This window comes from Haliotis cracherodii, unplaced genomic scaffold (genome assembly GCF_022045235.1).
Source record: "Haliotis cracherodii isolate W230 unplaced genomic scaffold, xgHalCrac1.p SCAF_3, whole genome shotgun sequence".
Lineage (NCBI taxonomy): Eukaryota > Metazoa > Mollusca > Gastropoda > Lepetellida > Haliotidae > Haliotis > Haliotis cracherodii.
The window spans coordinates 8,182,735-8,199,636 of record NW_027266286.1 but is presented as its reverse complement, the minus strand read 5'-3'; the positions used below and the strand labels follow the sequence as shown (position 1 = coordinate 8,199,636).

The 16,902-nt window shown below is 37.1% G+C and overlaps 1 protein-coding gene across 1 annotated transcript in view; it reads left to right on the top strand.

Moving 5' to 3' along the window:
- The first annotated feature begins 3,502 nt into the window (after positions 1–3,502).
- The window catches only part of LOC139474240 (cubilin-like), a 47,101-nt gene continuing 33,701 nt past the window's right edge, over positions 3,503–16,902 (top strand). The window contains exon 1 of the mRNA XM_071257163.1: positions 3,503–3,680. The gene's annotated coding sequence lies outside the window, so the exon portion shown is untranslated. The remainder of the gene's footprint in view (positions 3,681–16,902) is intronic.

The following is a 16,902-nucleotide window of genomic DNA, read 5'->3' as shown; positions in this document are numbered from 1 at the left end:
TGTATTGCCAATGACAGTCAATTCTATATTCTTTCAATTATGCTTCTTCTTAGTTGTTTTCAAAAAGTATGTCATATGTCAGGGGAAATCATTTTGAAAATTAGATTTATGGTCAATGCAATACTCAGTTTTATTGTAAGACAGGTTCGACAGACACTGCAGAACCAGAAAATGAAAAAAGTTCTGCTGTCTACCAACCTATCTGCTATCTGTCAATGGAGCATTTGAGAGTCAGTCTGAACAAGTTGCTAAATTGGGGGTTTCAGGTGGGGTAGTAAATGTAAAAAAGAGTTATAGATAAGACAGTGGACCTGACTCTGCCTTATTGCAATGTTCATAACATGATTCATAACATCATCTTTCTTATATCATTTATGCATTATTTGATTCTCTGACTTGCCTACGTCTACCTGTTTAATCCTTGTGTCCTCCTCAGTGGACATGAATGTGTAGTAGGGGCGGCCATGATCTATCAGGTACCATCCTCCAGGTGACACCACTGTAGCATTTGTGTTTGCAAATTAGCAACAGTATAAGTGTGGACAGATGCAAAGCCTCTCATTAATGTGCCTAGCCCATCAGCATGATGAAGACAAATAGCATTGAGAGAGAGAATGTGTGGTAACATGGCATGGAAATGAGCATATGAAGAGGATGAAGCTGTAACTAATATGGATCAAATTTACCTGGATTGTTCTTGATTTGGGTGATCATTACAGCTTATGGGATCCAGGCAGCGAAATAGACATGATATTAAGAATCTAATGGTGATATGGAAGTAATTTATAGGACATATGACTCTTGGTTGATGGCGTTCAATGAGAAACAGGTGACACAAGAGATTTTAAACAGGAACTCTGTCCTATAGGTGTTGCTTCCATTAATGTGTTTTGTATAACTGACAAGTTTTACTAACTACTTGGTACTGTAGACATGTCTATTAAAATATAAATAAAAGTGGCAAAACATTTTCCATAATCATAATCAATCTCTGTTTAAAGGCCATTTTATGATTCCAACTATATGATAAGTATTTGTTTATGAATCACTATCATGTGATGATACCAGGTGTTTGTGGAAAGATGAGTGCGTCCTGTACCACCGGTGGCATCTATCACAAATACATGCAAAGGCAAGTCAATTGTTCATGCTAAAAAAGCACAGTAATTCAAAGGAAAACTTATAGGAGTTTATGTTAGTATTTTACACTGGAATGAAAGGTGCATCATGACATTTCCAAGTTTTCTTTATTGGTTTTATTATGATACCCAGGGTTTGTCCTTCCATGTCTTGTGTCATGCTGACCCTGATGTCATGATGACCCTGATGTCTGGGGGCCGGAGGGGCGTTGTAGGGGTTCCTCAGTGTCCAAAGATTCACTGACATCTTGAACGTATCAAGGTTCATTGTATGCTACAGGTGGCGGCATCTAAGTCCTGTATTACATATTAATGTCTATCTACACCATAGTTATTAATAACGTTGTATTATTTCTTGTGAGATTCTGTATATTTCAAAATATATCATATTCCAACAATATTGAGTAAATAATTTATAACAAACTGGATGACTTACGTCAGCATTCAGGCAATCGCAAAATTTAATTACCTATTTTGATTTAAATCTGCATCTAATATGGATGTTTCTGGCATCAGGAAGAACCCTGTAGATAGCACAAACTTCTTGACATCATAAGGCAGTTATATACAAGTATTAAACTCCATATAGCACATGAAAGTTTTCCACAAACATTATCATTCTAGATGCCATGGCAAAGGTTGCTTGTTCACAAACATCACAGCCTATAAATCATGGCTGACATGATAACTCCCACAGAGAGGTAGGAAAGTTGTCCACAAATAGTAAACAAACCTAAGGTTATTTCAGTTACACTGCACACATATATTTGAAACCAAAAACTTCCAACCTGTCACAGTTTGCATCAGAAATGGTGATTAATTCTATTTTCATACCAGGTTTTATTTTCTGCTTTAAACATCTCCTTAGCTAATCAGCCAAACCATGATTAAAGCCACATTTACATAGGCAGTTTTTCCCTCTCTGATACACAAAGTATTGTTTGGTGTGCAGTCAGTGTCATTACTGATCAGTAGATCTTAGGATATCACTGCAATTACACAGTTTCCTGACATTTAGACAGGGGGAATTGTCTCCCCCTTTACTAAGCTCTATTATGTCTTTTTGCAAATTAATCTTTTCATGTCACATTGCAGCAGCAGGAATAGATTCTTGAAATATCAGACATACACATCATAAACTTAACGAGTGTTATTAGACGTAGAAAACAAGGTTTGGGTTTCAACGGTATTGATTCTTTCCCTAATGATAATCACCGTGATGAGAAAATCGAACTTGCTTGTGATAATACTGTTGTACTTTAATTAAGTTTGCATATCAAGTAACCCCAAGCGGAATCCTGCAGTTTTGGAGAGAAAAAAACCCAGTGCTATCAGTTACATTTTCCATGCAAGAATTGTCCATGATATAATTAATGAATTGTGGAATAGTAGCTGTAATATTTACTCTGTAAGGGTTCCTATTTTGTTTGATTTAAATGTCAATCAAAACGACTACAGCTGATACTAATGTTTACATAAGACTTTGATTTCAGAATATTGGCAATTATATTCTGTCAAGACCTAAGATCAGTGTCATCAATATTAAGTCATTTTTATAGATACATAATACTAAGTTTCTTTTCATCAAACTTTTTCTGCCTAATATTTTCAGTATGTGTGAGGAGTAAGTGTGGTACTATCCTATATTGTTTATCATGTTTCACTGGCTCTATGTACAGAAACCATCACAATGTTATTTCAGCCAAATATGTTTTGAAATGTCATATCTGTGGCTTATGACATTACTTTCCCAGAATTTTGAACAATGAATTAAATTTTGATGTCTTGCTTTTGATTATGAAATGTGTTAATTCTGGATGGATTTCTGAATAAGCATGACTTGAACAAAGACTGTTTGGCCATGTATGAACTGAACCCTGCCTGTCAACCAGTAGATGGGACCCATGGAGGTCCGGGAAAGAATTTGTCTTCAGCAACCCATGCTTGCCATAAGTGGTATCTATGTTTGTATGCTATGCTATGCTAACGGGATCGGGTGGTCAGGCTCGCTGACTTGGTTGATGCATGTCATCATATACCAATTGTGTGGATCGATGCTCATGATGTCAATCACTGGATTGTCTGCTCCTGACTCGATTATTTACAGACCGCAGTCATATAGCTAAAATATAACTAAGTGTGGCGTTAAACAACAAACAAACAAGACCAACACTGACAGTAAAATAAGTATGTAAGGATTTCAAAAAGCAGATGTTTTTGTTAGTCAGTTTGGTGTTCTCTGTGTGCAGCAGTGTTTGACTTGTGGACAGCTGAAATGGGCATACTGTTTACAGAAACCTTGTTTGCACTGTATGGTTTGTTTGTTAGTTCTCATGTTATTTTTCCCTCGGTTTCAGACTGTGATGTGATTGTGTCCAGCCGTCACGGCAATTCCAAAAATGGAACATTCCATTCTCCAAAGTCGAAAATTACCGGTAATTACCCCAGCAATTCACACTGTATCTACAAGTTCATTGGATGGGCTACAGAAAGAGTGAAAATCCGGTTCACTAAGTTCGAGTTACAAGGGAGAGCACCTGCGTAAGTATCTTATCAAACTAAATATCATATTGACTGTATTATCGTATGTGATTCTAACGCCTAGGCAACAGAAATATCATGAAAGTTGTTACTGAAGCAGTGTAGAAATTAAAAAGGATTTCTGTTGGTTAGGGGTAGCCAAGTGATATAAGGTTCAGGTTCCATGATTCACTGTGGAGAGTTTTGTCCCCTGGGCATGCAAGGATCTGCTGAGTGGATTATAAAACCAGTTTTGCTCAGATCATTGGTTTGTTAGCACCATATTCTCATAGTCATGGTTACAGCAAAATCAGTAAATGTCTGTCAACAACATCTCCTCGGGGCTCCCACACCAAGCTAATATTTAACTAAAATACTTTTTGAACTCTGTATTCCAACCGGCACACACAGTTTTGTTAACAAGATTGTTTATGTCTGCATTGGTTGTGAGATGACAGGATGATAAGCATAACAGGAAGTGCTGATGAAGAGACAGGCTACACAAGCACCTGTGTGATCAGGCTGGGACTAGACGACCCCTTGAGCAATAGAGAGTGAACATCAACCTACATGACCAGGGCACTTGGCCTGTCTGTCCCTTGATCCCCTCCCAGTTCAACAAACATGGGCACAGGGGATCTGTTCCATAATGACACAAGGGAGTAGTTACATTGGTACTGACTTAGGTTAATTAAATTATCAGAGTTTTTTTTGAAACTGCAAACTTTAATGGGTTTTGACTAATTTAAATTAGTTGTCTTACTGTTTTTGTACTGCTAAAACGTAATGTGTTTTGGACAGCAGTAATCAGATGTATGACCTGGTACACAGTTGCCAAACTCCATATAGCTGGCCTGTGAGCCTGTGAAAGGTTAATTATTCCAACTTCAAGGCCATGGAGCTCTCAGTGTCTAAGCGTAATGAATTAAAAGCCTTTGAACATTAAAACTTGTGAAGTCAAGGCATTACATGGTAACACTTACAGGTCTTCATTACTCAAGTTGAGGTAACCCAGAAAGACTTTCAAGACTATTCCTTTTTAGAGTAATTAATTTTCTTGAAGGTCAGTTAATAAAGTTTATCCATAAGAATGCAGGTCTAGACATGCACTCTTTCTGTTTTAACACCTGTCGTTAAGTTACTGTAATTTCCATGCTTATATCCTGTACCAGATTACATACATATGTCTTGATCTCATCAATACACTGATATAGATAGTGTGAATTGCAGTGCATCATTGGTTAAATAACAGCATTATGACCTCCTGGATGTAATTGTTAATGTTTAAGTGAAAGGAGAACTGTGGCCATGAATTAATACCAAATCAGATACAAAAAAACTGACAGTTGCTAGGGTTAATACTGCACACATGTTGAAAGGCAATAGCTGATCTTACACACAACATTGTACCTGTCAGCTTCTATATGATCATCTGGCCAGTATCATCCACCAGCACCAAAACATGCTGACATCGTGTTGTTATTAAGTTACTCTCCAAAACAAACAGAACCAGTACAAGAACATTGGTATTTCTTTCCAATGCATCCTTCATCCATTGCTTGTATTGATTTGCCTCCATTACTTGAATATCAATGTAAAAATATATCAATGCACTGGCTAATTGCAATTCACTTTATGCAGTGCGATGCATGAAGATATGGTCTTGCTGAACAGATTTGAAGTCTTTTTAAAACATCACATGTAAACAATATTTCAAGAAGTACAATTGAGTCTAACAGCAAGGTAAACAAAGTAGCAGTACTGTGTGTGTCTTGATAACATATGAAGAGAAATATGGGCACATCCCTTTCACAGACTCTTTACCATGTTAATGCTATACATATTGGTACGTATCACAATACAGCCAATGTGTGAATACATTTCAGCACAGGTTTTACTGTTAATACCCATCCCTGAGCCACCTTCATCGACTAAAGCATCTGACAATGTGCATCCCATTCTGAGAGAAATTAATGGTGTGCTCTAAACATACACAACTTCATCTAAAATCAGGACAGCTTTCTTGGTCTCATGGTAGAGTGTCCGCCCAGAGAGTGGAAGGTCTGGGGTTCAATCCCCGCCTTGTCATACCTAAAAGACGTTAAAAGATGGTGGTACTTGTTGTTACCCTATCTTGCACTCAGCATTAAGGGGTTAAAACAATGACTGGTTGGCCTGGAGTCGGTATACTGTGTCTGAGTTGGGTGTTCATGTTGAACTGCGGCACGGTATCTCGGAGCTGGCACTATAAATCGGCATCAGTCTGGACTAGTACAAGCAGCCACACACATACGTGCATATATAAGTGCAATAATCTTGGAAGCAAAGTTAAACCCCCTTTCACCTCATCTCATCTAAATTCAGTGGTTTCAAAGACCCCTAGCATATCACTGTCAATACACATTGTTTTAATGAGCCTTGTCCTTCAAGCATCTCATCACATGACTGATGCATGCATCTCCTACTAAGAATGATATAATGTGACCCTATACGTACACAATGGTCACAGTGGTTTGTGAGCAACACCCCTCCCCATAGCATAACTCTCCCATCACTGTTCAGTATTTTGTTGTTCGAAAAAGAAAAAAGAAATAAAAAATGTGGAATTGATGGTGAGAAAGTCTTGAAAGATTACAGAGGCTAATGCAGATTATACAGGACACTGAAGCTTAAACCTCAGCATGACAACATCCCATTTGGTATCTTATTAATTGCCCAAATGCAGGCTTCATCCCTCTCTCTTTTCAATTTGTAGAGACCAGGTCTTTAAAATTATCCTTATTGATCCCAAGCGCTATTAAGGTAATTAAATAGGAATTCCCTGCTGTGAAATGAGCTTCCTTGGTAAGATGATGTGGTGTAATTGCACCAAATTTTACGCTCTTCTATGAACACATTTAAATATGCATGTTCCAAAAGTAGACCAATACCCCAAGGATATCTTTGACTAGACATGCAACCATGGGATTGTCTTTCGGGGTTTAAGTCACAGTAGATTAGGCATTTTTTTTTGCTCTCATTTGGAGCTTTTCAATGAATAAGTAAGAAGAAGAGTGTTTTTCGCATCAGAGTACAATGATCTGTGCTGCCATTAAGTGCTAATACCTTTATCACTTAAACAAGGTATATTTTTAGCTGAAGGTGTGTCAAGGATGTGGTTAATGGACATATGTAGATAATGGGTTTAAGAATATGATGCAATGCTCTTTACAAGGCACAATAGTTGTCTTACCTAAATGCTTATGTTACTTTTGTGAAAAATTCAATATTGTATGCTTCTAATTCTGATAGCAAAGATAAATTCTTGCTTCTGTTAAGGGTCCTTAATTAGTTATTAGAAATTTGTTGTTTTGTTTAGATATTGGATAGAAGTGAAGCATTAAATTCAGAATTTCAAATGATTATTGATAGTTTTAGGACTTTGTCAGCACTTGTCTGTAATCTACTGCCTCTAATGGACATATTTGAAGAAATGTATAAGAGAATTAGTCATTCTCTAAGTTCATCAGAAGCCTTGTATCTATATTCATACATTCTTGCTTCACATCATATATACACTCTAAGGGAAAGTGGGTTAGTCTAGGGTTCAATTCCTCAAATAGTCTCAGTGTGTTAAGCTGATGATTTTGCTAAGTCAGAGTAAAGCCTCACTCACTCACTCACTCACTCACTCACTCATGTTGTTTCTCATGAAAGAAGTAAAGTGGTTGATGAATATGGAGACATTATAAAAATGCTTTTTAGTTTTCATATCAGTGAAAGTATATATCAGGATTGAAAGTTTTTTGAATGGCATCTCCTGCATTTTCTTTGCTGCATTAGGAGAAAAATGCCATTGACATGCCTTGATCAATAAACCTAGTCGTCTGGAACATTATCTCCAGCCATATTCCTATATCCAACGATAACGTTTTATAGCAATTTGCTCGCATTGCTGGTACACCCCATGCTTGTGTGCACAAGCACAGTGCCAACATCAAATGATATTTTATGGGGATATTGCAGTGGATGTCAAGTGAAGCAGAAACTCTACAATCACTCATGTAAATTGTTGCAAAGTGAGTTATTCTGTAGATTAATGGTATTCACACATGCCACAGATAGATTGGTAGAAATTACCATTCCTACATGTCAAAATTAAAGGAGAAACCACATGTTTGAACAGATATTTTGCTGCATTAGAAATGTTAAATTTGTGATAGCAAGATGGTCCAGTTGTTATGTGGGATTGTGAAGGTCACACAAAAAAGGATAACAGTGAAACCCCATTAACTCCTATTGACCCAAACTATATCGAGTTATCCAATGTTTGATACAAGCAGAGTGGTGAAATGAGACTAATAGCAGTGATAAGGATTCTGATCATTTTAAGTGATAGGTATGTTCAAGGTTTTATTGTTATTTTTTGTTCGAATGGTTACTTTAAAAAACAACAACAAAAAACAACTTTTTTTGGCTGAGATTTATGATAATGCAGCTATGGCCACATTCACCGACACAATTACATCTCTCAGAGGAGAATAACCTTGCTATCAAGATCCAAGATGTTTTTAACGCTTGGCAGTCCTTGAATAGTCTTGTAGAAATAATAATAATCATTAACTTGATTCCAAGTTGGAAAGAAACACTATTTTGTATAACAAAACAACTTGTTCTAATTGTATTGGGTGAACATTAATAAGCCATTTGTCACAGTTACCTCCCTTTGTTGCTTCCCTTCACTATTTGTATAGAGTTAAGCATACAGTACCAGTTTTAACCAGCACCTATGTGTGAGCTTGGCTTTGTCAACTCAAGATTTTATTGACTAGTGTTTAGATGTTAGACATAGCAGACAGTTTATCCTTCCCAAACGGTCGCACTTACCTTGAACTCTAAGCCCCATTTCACCTCACCTCCAACTTCATTGTCATTTTCTGGTTTCATCATCATCATTCAACTCCATCACCACACTCCTATATCTCCACCATAACCAACACTGCTATCAACATAGGACAACTAACAACAGTGAGATGGTGATGTACCGTTAGCTGACATTGGTTAGCAAACAAATACTCCTTCTCATACTAGTTCAGGATCGACCTACCATTGTCATAATATACAGGCTACAGATGTTGTCTCAGTATCAAGTTGATGTACCACCACATGTCCAAAGGTTCAGTACAAATCTCATATGTACCTTGTAATATCATGTGCCTTGGTCAATCTTGTAACTGAAGGCTTTGGAAGGGTGATATACTAGTATGCTGGAGAAAGAAATAATTACATCTCTCACATGTCCTGATCTTCAGAATATTAAGGTCTATTTTGTTCCTTCAGATTGTGAGTTTATTCTGATATCTTAATATAAAGATGCCTTATTAATAGACAAAAACCATGGACAAAATGGTCCGATTTGTCAATAAGAGCAGACTAAGGTTCTCTCACTGGAATGTCTTCAATAGAATATTCGTGTGATCTTCAGTGAGTATTCAAGGGTGATCAGCAGCAAATTTGACTTGGAAATCTCATCAGATGTTTAGCGTTGATGTCAGTTCATGTGTTAAAACCCCTTGCAGTTGTTAACCACGCCAGAGCCTACATTTTCTGCTGGTCCCCATTCCAAGGGTACCATTTCCGAGGTAGCGACAAGCACCAAATGAGGCATGGCAGTGAAATGAGGCTATTGATCAGGGCCCTTATGGACGCCATATATATTTAAAGTAAAGGCTTTCCTTCCTACAAACTGTATAACTAAAGCTATGTAAGTAGAAAATGTCATGATTTGTGAACGTTGAATGTTCATAGTTTATTTCACCACTGACATGAAGGTAACACTTTGAACTTGAAGAATTATTTTAATGATCACTCTGCTCTTACAGGACTAGATTCTTCAAGTAATTCATGTCAGGAAGGGGAGCAATTGTTTTATCAGAGACAATCTGTGCCTATTGCCAAGTCTGTGAAAAGCTGTATTATAACTTCTCTGGTTTGTGTCCAGGTCTTGCAGATAGCAGTAATTGGATGACAAAATAGCAATTTTGTGTACAGAATTTTCTTGGAAAAAACCCGAGGGTAATTCAAGTCTCAGCGGGTAAACAGTGCTCCATGGAGAAAGTCATTACAGAGATTTGATCAAACCTAAGTCCAGTAATGTCAGATTTATAGGATTTTGTGAGGGATAAGCAGCTTTTTTCATCTTTTAATGTCTTGAAGGATAAATCTGTTATAAAAGGACTGGACAATTATAGCATTATGTTTGCGAAAGTGGGATGGCAAATTGGACTAGGCTGAGGCCCTCTTAATTTGCTTCCAAATAAGGCATGTTTGGTATAGAATAGTCTACATGTGAACAGCAAAGTCTTGAATCTGATGAAACTCCTTGAGGGGAGTTAGGATGGTACAGTGTATGACACATGGTTGTCTAAATAGGGGATGAAGAGGGGGATTGAAAGTCAGGTAGGATGATAGGGAGGACATTGTGTTATGGGAGGTGGCCTAAGAAGATTCAAGCATGGTACTCTAGCATTAACTTAACTCTAATGGTGATATTTGTCATGCTTTCCTAGCCCCACTAACTGATCCTGTCCACAGACCAGTTACTAGGCACCATAGCTGATTAAAGAAATTGAGATATTAATCATAAACTCACTGTTACTTATTTCCTTCTAAACAACAATTGACACTGCAGTAACTCATGATTATTAGCAAATACAACTTCTCTTCCTTTAGCTACAGAAAACCAATTACTACATGTGTCTGGTATTTGAACACGCCAAATGGTAAATATGAATTGATTTGTGGGGTGCCTGATATCTAGTCTTATGACATTCTTTACACCAATATTATAACTTTTGTCGTCCATGGTAATCTCCCAGAGCTTCACTTCCCATGTGGGAACTGAAACATTTCAACATTTGTTGTCATGCAATTCTGAAAGGAAAGGAAGTCATCCTGAAAATGTTAATGTAATCAACATCTTCTTTTCATAATTAGTCTTCTCAGTCCATAAGACCCATTGATTGTTTAGAAGGGCTTGTGTATCTTCTGGCATCAAAGTGACACCTGTAAAATTGTTGTAAGACTTCATATACGATAGTATAGTTTTTCTGCTTTTTCTCTCTGTGTACAGTGAGCTGCTTCTGCATACTCTGCATGGTATACTGGCTGTATGGTAAGTCCTGTGTTATTTCACAGTAACCATGTACAGTGTCCAAGGGTGTCTGAACGGCACCACATATGTCCAGTATAGCTCTTACCAACAAGATTAAGACGCCACATCGATCTTTTCAATTTCATTCAGCTGATGGAATCCTTTTTTTTGAGCCAAACACTCTACAGCTGAGCTCGAAGTCTGGGCCGCTTGTGTCTTTAATCTATTCCAAGACGATGTCTGTGTATAACTACAAATAGTCTGTGGTATGTGGAGGATTCTTTGGTATATGTGGGGTGAGTGAGTGAGTATTATTTTATGCGCCGGTAGCAATATCATGGCAGGGGACACCAGAAACGGGCTTCAGACATTGTACCCATGTAGGGAATCAAACCCTGGTCTTCGGCGTGACAAGCGAACACTTTAACCACTAGGCTACCCTATGGTATATGGATATTTCTACCTTGGGACTAAGAATGGTGCTGAGTTTATGTTGAATCATCCATCTATCTTGAGATGCTCTTCCATGATTCAGTTGTTTCTAGATTTCATTGTACAATGCTTTAAGCAGAGATTTCTTATGATTATGGAAAGGCTTTTTTGTTTTTGTTGTTCAGGGGCTATGTGGTTCTTAAATGACGATAAGCAGTTAATTCATATAGGTAGGGTTACTGCATTACTAACAGTGACATTTTAAAGAGAAGCAACAAAACCATTTCCACAATCATAAGCAGACTCTGCTACAAGCAGAATCCACTGTAAAATCTTAGAGCATATCATAAGCATGTGTTTATGAATCACTATCAAATATTGATAATAATAGGTGTTCGCAAATTGGTGAGCATATCATGTCCCACCGGTGACACCCCTCACAAACACATTCAAAGGCTAGTCAATTGTTCACCTGAATAAAAACATGGGGACATAAGGCTCAAGTTGAAATGATTAAATTGCATCAGAAATCATTATGGTTATCTACCATAAAACTTTTTGAAACTTTACTGAGGCCTTTAATGTTGTAACCCTGATCAACTTTTGAGTCACATGACACTGTTAGAAATCTTCATGGAAGGAGAATGCCCAATTGAATGTCAAACTTTGTGAAATGTCGACACTAGAGGCTGGAGATGATGGACTATTACCAGACATAAAGGGAAATTTGAAGTCATCCCTCTTGTCATACAGTCTTGTGGATAGTTTCCTGTCACTCTGAATCTTTATGCATGGACATAAATATGAAACAGCTCTTGATGCTTTATGGTCAAACTAGGCCTGTAATGAATGATACATTTTCTCCCAGTATCATACCTATCATAAATATCCAAACATGTAATACATGATACATAAACACTCAAAACATTATCTTGTGGCACCTATAACAAGGCTAGGACCATGTATCACACTGGCATGAACTTCCAACATTTTCCCATCTGTTTGACTTGAGTATACAAACCATGTGTGGCCCCACAAGGTAAGGGGGGAGCTACACAGGGAGCATTTCAACTGGGCTAAAGACAGCAGCAGCATTGTTACACATGTACAAGTTTACAATCCATTGGAGAGCACCTTTAGTGATTTTTCTGTCACATTATCTGTTCATTGAAAGGTTTCTTGCATTTATAAGGATAACCATCTGAACGAGTGACTGAGAAGGTATGTGAAATGTAGAAAACGGTTGAAACAAGATTGAATAGTCCCATGAAATATCACTTCAGGGTTGATCCCACTGGCATTGATGAAAACATATGGAGACCTCCTTCTATGATGGCTCCTGATCATAGCCAGGGAGGCACCATGTAGTTTTCTGTTGGAGTGTTTCAATAAATCAAGCGATCCCACATTTCAAGATTTGATGGTATTCATATAATTGAATCCGCTGGCTGTTTTAACTGTAAGTTTGACAGAGATAATTTAGAATGATGTCAGAATAGCTGAAGATCAGAAGTAGATGTTAGTTTGCTCTCATAATGTGCAGGAAGATTAATGTGTTGTCAGTGAAACATGATCTTCAGAGAGTCATTTTTATTTGGAACTGCATATATAACTTAGGATCGGGCTTTTTTGCATGGAGACTTGGATGAGATCAAATGAATGTATGAGGGTGATGTAGACAGTGTATTAGCCATGGATGTTTCAGTTTATAACTCACCATAGTGGTGATATTGAATAAGTTTTTGTGTTTATTTTTGTGGTTCTATATGCAGTAGATATGTGTTAAAGGTTTAACCTTTTGATTCAGTACATTTCAGAATACTTTGATAACATATGTCAAAAAGCATAATCATGTATATATTCTTTAGCAATAAACGAGACCAGTGAGACAGTTTCATCGGTTTCATATTTAGATCTATTCATAAAGATTCAGAGTGACAAACTATTTCTGACAAGACTGTGTGACAAGAGGGATGACTTCAACTTCCCAATAGTCAACTTGTCGAGCAATATTTCATCAGCTCCAGCCTTTGGTGTCGACATTTCACAACTTTTGAGATACAACTGAGCATGATCTTTCTATGAGAATATCAAAAGGCATCATGCGGCTCTCGCTCAAGAGTTGTTTGATCAAGGTTACAACATGAATTAAGGCCTCAGTAAACCTTTCAAAATGTTTCATGGAATGTGGAGAACATTACCAAATTTGAGTGATGTCCAATGCAATTCCCTATTTCAACTTGTGCCATATGTTACCATGTGCTTTTTCAGGGGAACAATTGACTAGCCTTTACATGTATTTGTGATGGGTGCCACCTGAGGGCAGGATCTGCTCACCTATTCGCGAACACCTTATACCATCACAATTTGATAGTGATTCTTAAAAACAAGCTCATACAATGGACTCTGCTTTTACCAGAGATTGCTTATGATTATGGAAATGAACTTGTTGCAAGAAATTATTTCTGCAGGATATAACTGTTAGAAAGTTTTAAGTCTCGACTTTATAATCACAGCATCTCTCACTTGGAGAAAATGAAACAAAATGACAAAAATTAATTTGCAAGAAACTATTGAAACGTTTTATCAAGCGAAATATTTGCATTTTGCAAGAAGTTGATGGTTTTGAAGTAAACTTAACAGAAATTAGAATTAACAGATTGTTCATGTGAGAATTTGATTAAATAGGTTGTCAATTGACATGCTAAAATACACGACTGATATTTGGTTGAGGATGCTCTCGTCTCATGATGGAATAAAGCCAATTTGAAAACACATCCATTCAAACTTTTTTCCTAGTTTATTATGTCTCTGATGAATAGGCACAAATGAATAGCCCAAGAGAGTTGGTGTCTCCATCTATATGAATAGCTTGTCCTCTGCTCCAGGTCTAAACGTACAGCCATTTGCCATCTTTACTTAAGCCTAACAAAAACTAATGTGCATGTGTGCGTAATTTAATTAGCCCACAGGTGATCCTTTGTTCTCTTGAGGCAGGAACTTACACATGCTCTACTTCCGTGCCTAATTCTGAAGTTCCGGAGCTGGTTTATTCTAGCAGGTTTTTCTATCTACAGAACTGGCTACCAACCTTTTTGGCACTTCTCACATAAAAGATAAAAAAGCCAAAAACATTACAGCTGTCCTGAACAAAATTTAAGCAAAGGAGAACAAAGGATTCCAAATCAATGGATGTATGCGTGTCAAATCAGCACAAGTTTGGAGGACAAAGGGGCTTGTCTCTTGATATTGTCCATCTTAATGACGTTTGTCCCTTTGCTGGAATCTAAGACTTCCACATAATTTTAATTGATGTACATTCCTGTTTTTTCTAACAGGTTATTTGGCTATCTTGGTCTCACTCTCTCCGGTTTCTGTACCTGTCTCGTCCCAATCCTGAAACAAACTACTGTCAAATACCCATGGGCCAAAATCGTCACCTTTTGAGAAATTTTGCACAAGCTAATGTTTCCGAGACTGTGTGGATTGTTTATTCGTGGTGTCACCCTGATGTTATAACCTAAGGCATAAAGTGGGATCGATGTCACCTAATATCTTCTTTAAGCTTTTCGATACCCAGATACAACCAATTTTATTGTATGGTTCTGAAGTATGGGGATTTCAACGTTATGACTGTTTAGAGAAGGTTCATTTATTAGCATGTAAAAAGTTTCTTTGTGTCGGATCTTCTACACCAAATTGCATGGTTTATGGTGAATGTGGTAGATACCCATTATATATTAATTCTCAGATCAGATGTTTAAAATACTGGTTTAAAATTCTTCATATGCATGAACAACGTCTCCCCAAATTAGCCTATAACATGCTTCTACATTTAGATAACATGGGAAAGAATACTTGGACATCGCATATAAGAAATCTTTTATTTTCGCATGGTTTTGGTTTTATATGGCTATGTCAGTCAGTTGGAAATGTAAATATGTTTCTTAATGAATTTCGGAATCGGTCTATAAATATGTTCTACCAAGAATGGCACTCCACTTTAGAGGATAGTTCGCGTTATGAATATTACAAAACTTTCAAGACTTTACTTCAACCAGAAATATATTTATCAGTACTCACTACGGAAAACTTAAGAAAACAGTTAATCAAATATCGACTTGGTTTGCTAGACCTATTTGTAAATGAAGGAAGAAAACTGTCCATTGAAAAAGTGAAAAGAATTTGTCCATTGTGTAAGCTAGAGATAGAAAATGAAATTCATTTTGTGTTTGTCTGTCCATTTTACAATGATCTCCGAAAGAAATATATAAAAGATTATTTAATAGCAATGTCACCGATAAACGCCTTTGTAGTTATGCTGACGACAAAGAACGAATCAAATATATTAAATCTTTCTCTTTATATTAAGCATGCATTAGCCAAAAGAAATGAATTAATCAAACAACGTGTATATCCCAATGTGTAACAAATGTAATTGTATCTATATGCGTAACTCTTTCTTGTATATGGGCCGGTGGCCTTTTGTACAATAAACTTCTTTGACTTGATAAAAAAGCCCAAAACATTACAGCTGTCCTGAACAAAATTTAAGCAAAGGAGAACAAAGGATTCCAAATCAATGGATGTATGCGTGTCAAATCAGCACAAGTTTGGAGGACAAAGGGGCTTGTCTCTTGATATTGTCCATCTTAATGACGTTTGTCCCTTTGCTGGAATCTAAGACTTCCACATAATTTTAATTGATGTACATTCCTGTTTTTTCTAACAGGTTATTTGGCTATCTTGGTCTCACTCTCTCCGGTTTCTGTACCTGTCTCGTCCCAATCCTGAAACAAACTACTGTCAAATACCCATGGGCCAAAATCGTCACCTTTTGAGAAATTTTGCACAAGCTAATGTTTCCGAGACTGTGTGGATTGTTTATTCGTGGTGTCACCCTGATGTTATAACCTAAGGCAACACTAATCTGTTCCCTTTTAAGTTTTAAGCCTGAGGAATTTGTTATTCTGTATCATTCAGGAGAAATTCCCTGTGTATCAAAATTTTCTGGGCTCTTACTTACCCCATTGAAAGTTCAAGCCCTTTATGTATGTGCAGTCATTGTCTGAATCAAATGAACTGTGTGTTGTGCCCTTTGAACCCAGGTGTGTTTAATCGCTTGTGTCAATATTCACCAATCATCTTTATTAAATACACAGCTCAATAAATGATGGGGACATGGCTACTTTAGTGACACTAATTTGTTTGTCAATGAAAGTTATGGAGAATTAACTGTTTTGCCAACTTCAGGCTATATTCATCAGCTTCATAATTTGTATTTAATGAAGGGTGGACTTATGTTTTGAAACACATTTCATTCATCAAATTCTGAACAGCATACAGATGCTAAAATATGGGATGTTTGGATATACTGAAGAACCCGTCTTGTCAAGATCCCACTTACCTGGAAATCATGCCTTCCCAACGACTTTAATGAAAAATGAATAAATTACGATATAAAATGTTCCATGTACCCGGAAATCTGATTCCCAGAACTGGACAGAACTTACCAACAGTGCAATTACACAGTTTTGTTCCCTCATCATCATCAGTGCCATCAAAACAGACATCATCAGTGCCATCAATGCAGAGATCATCAAATGCAAACTTCATAAATACCATCAATATGGACATCATCAAGGCAAACTTCATAAATACCATCAATATGGACATCAT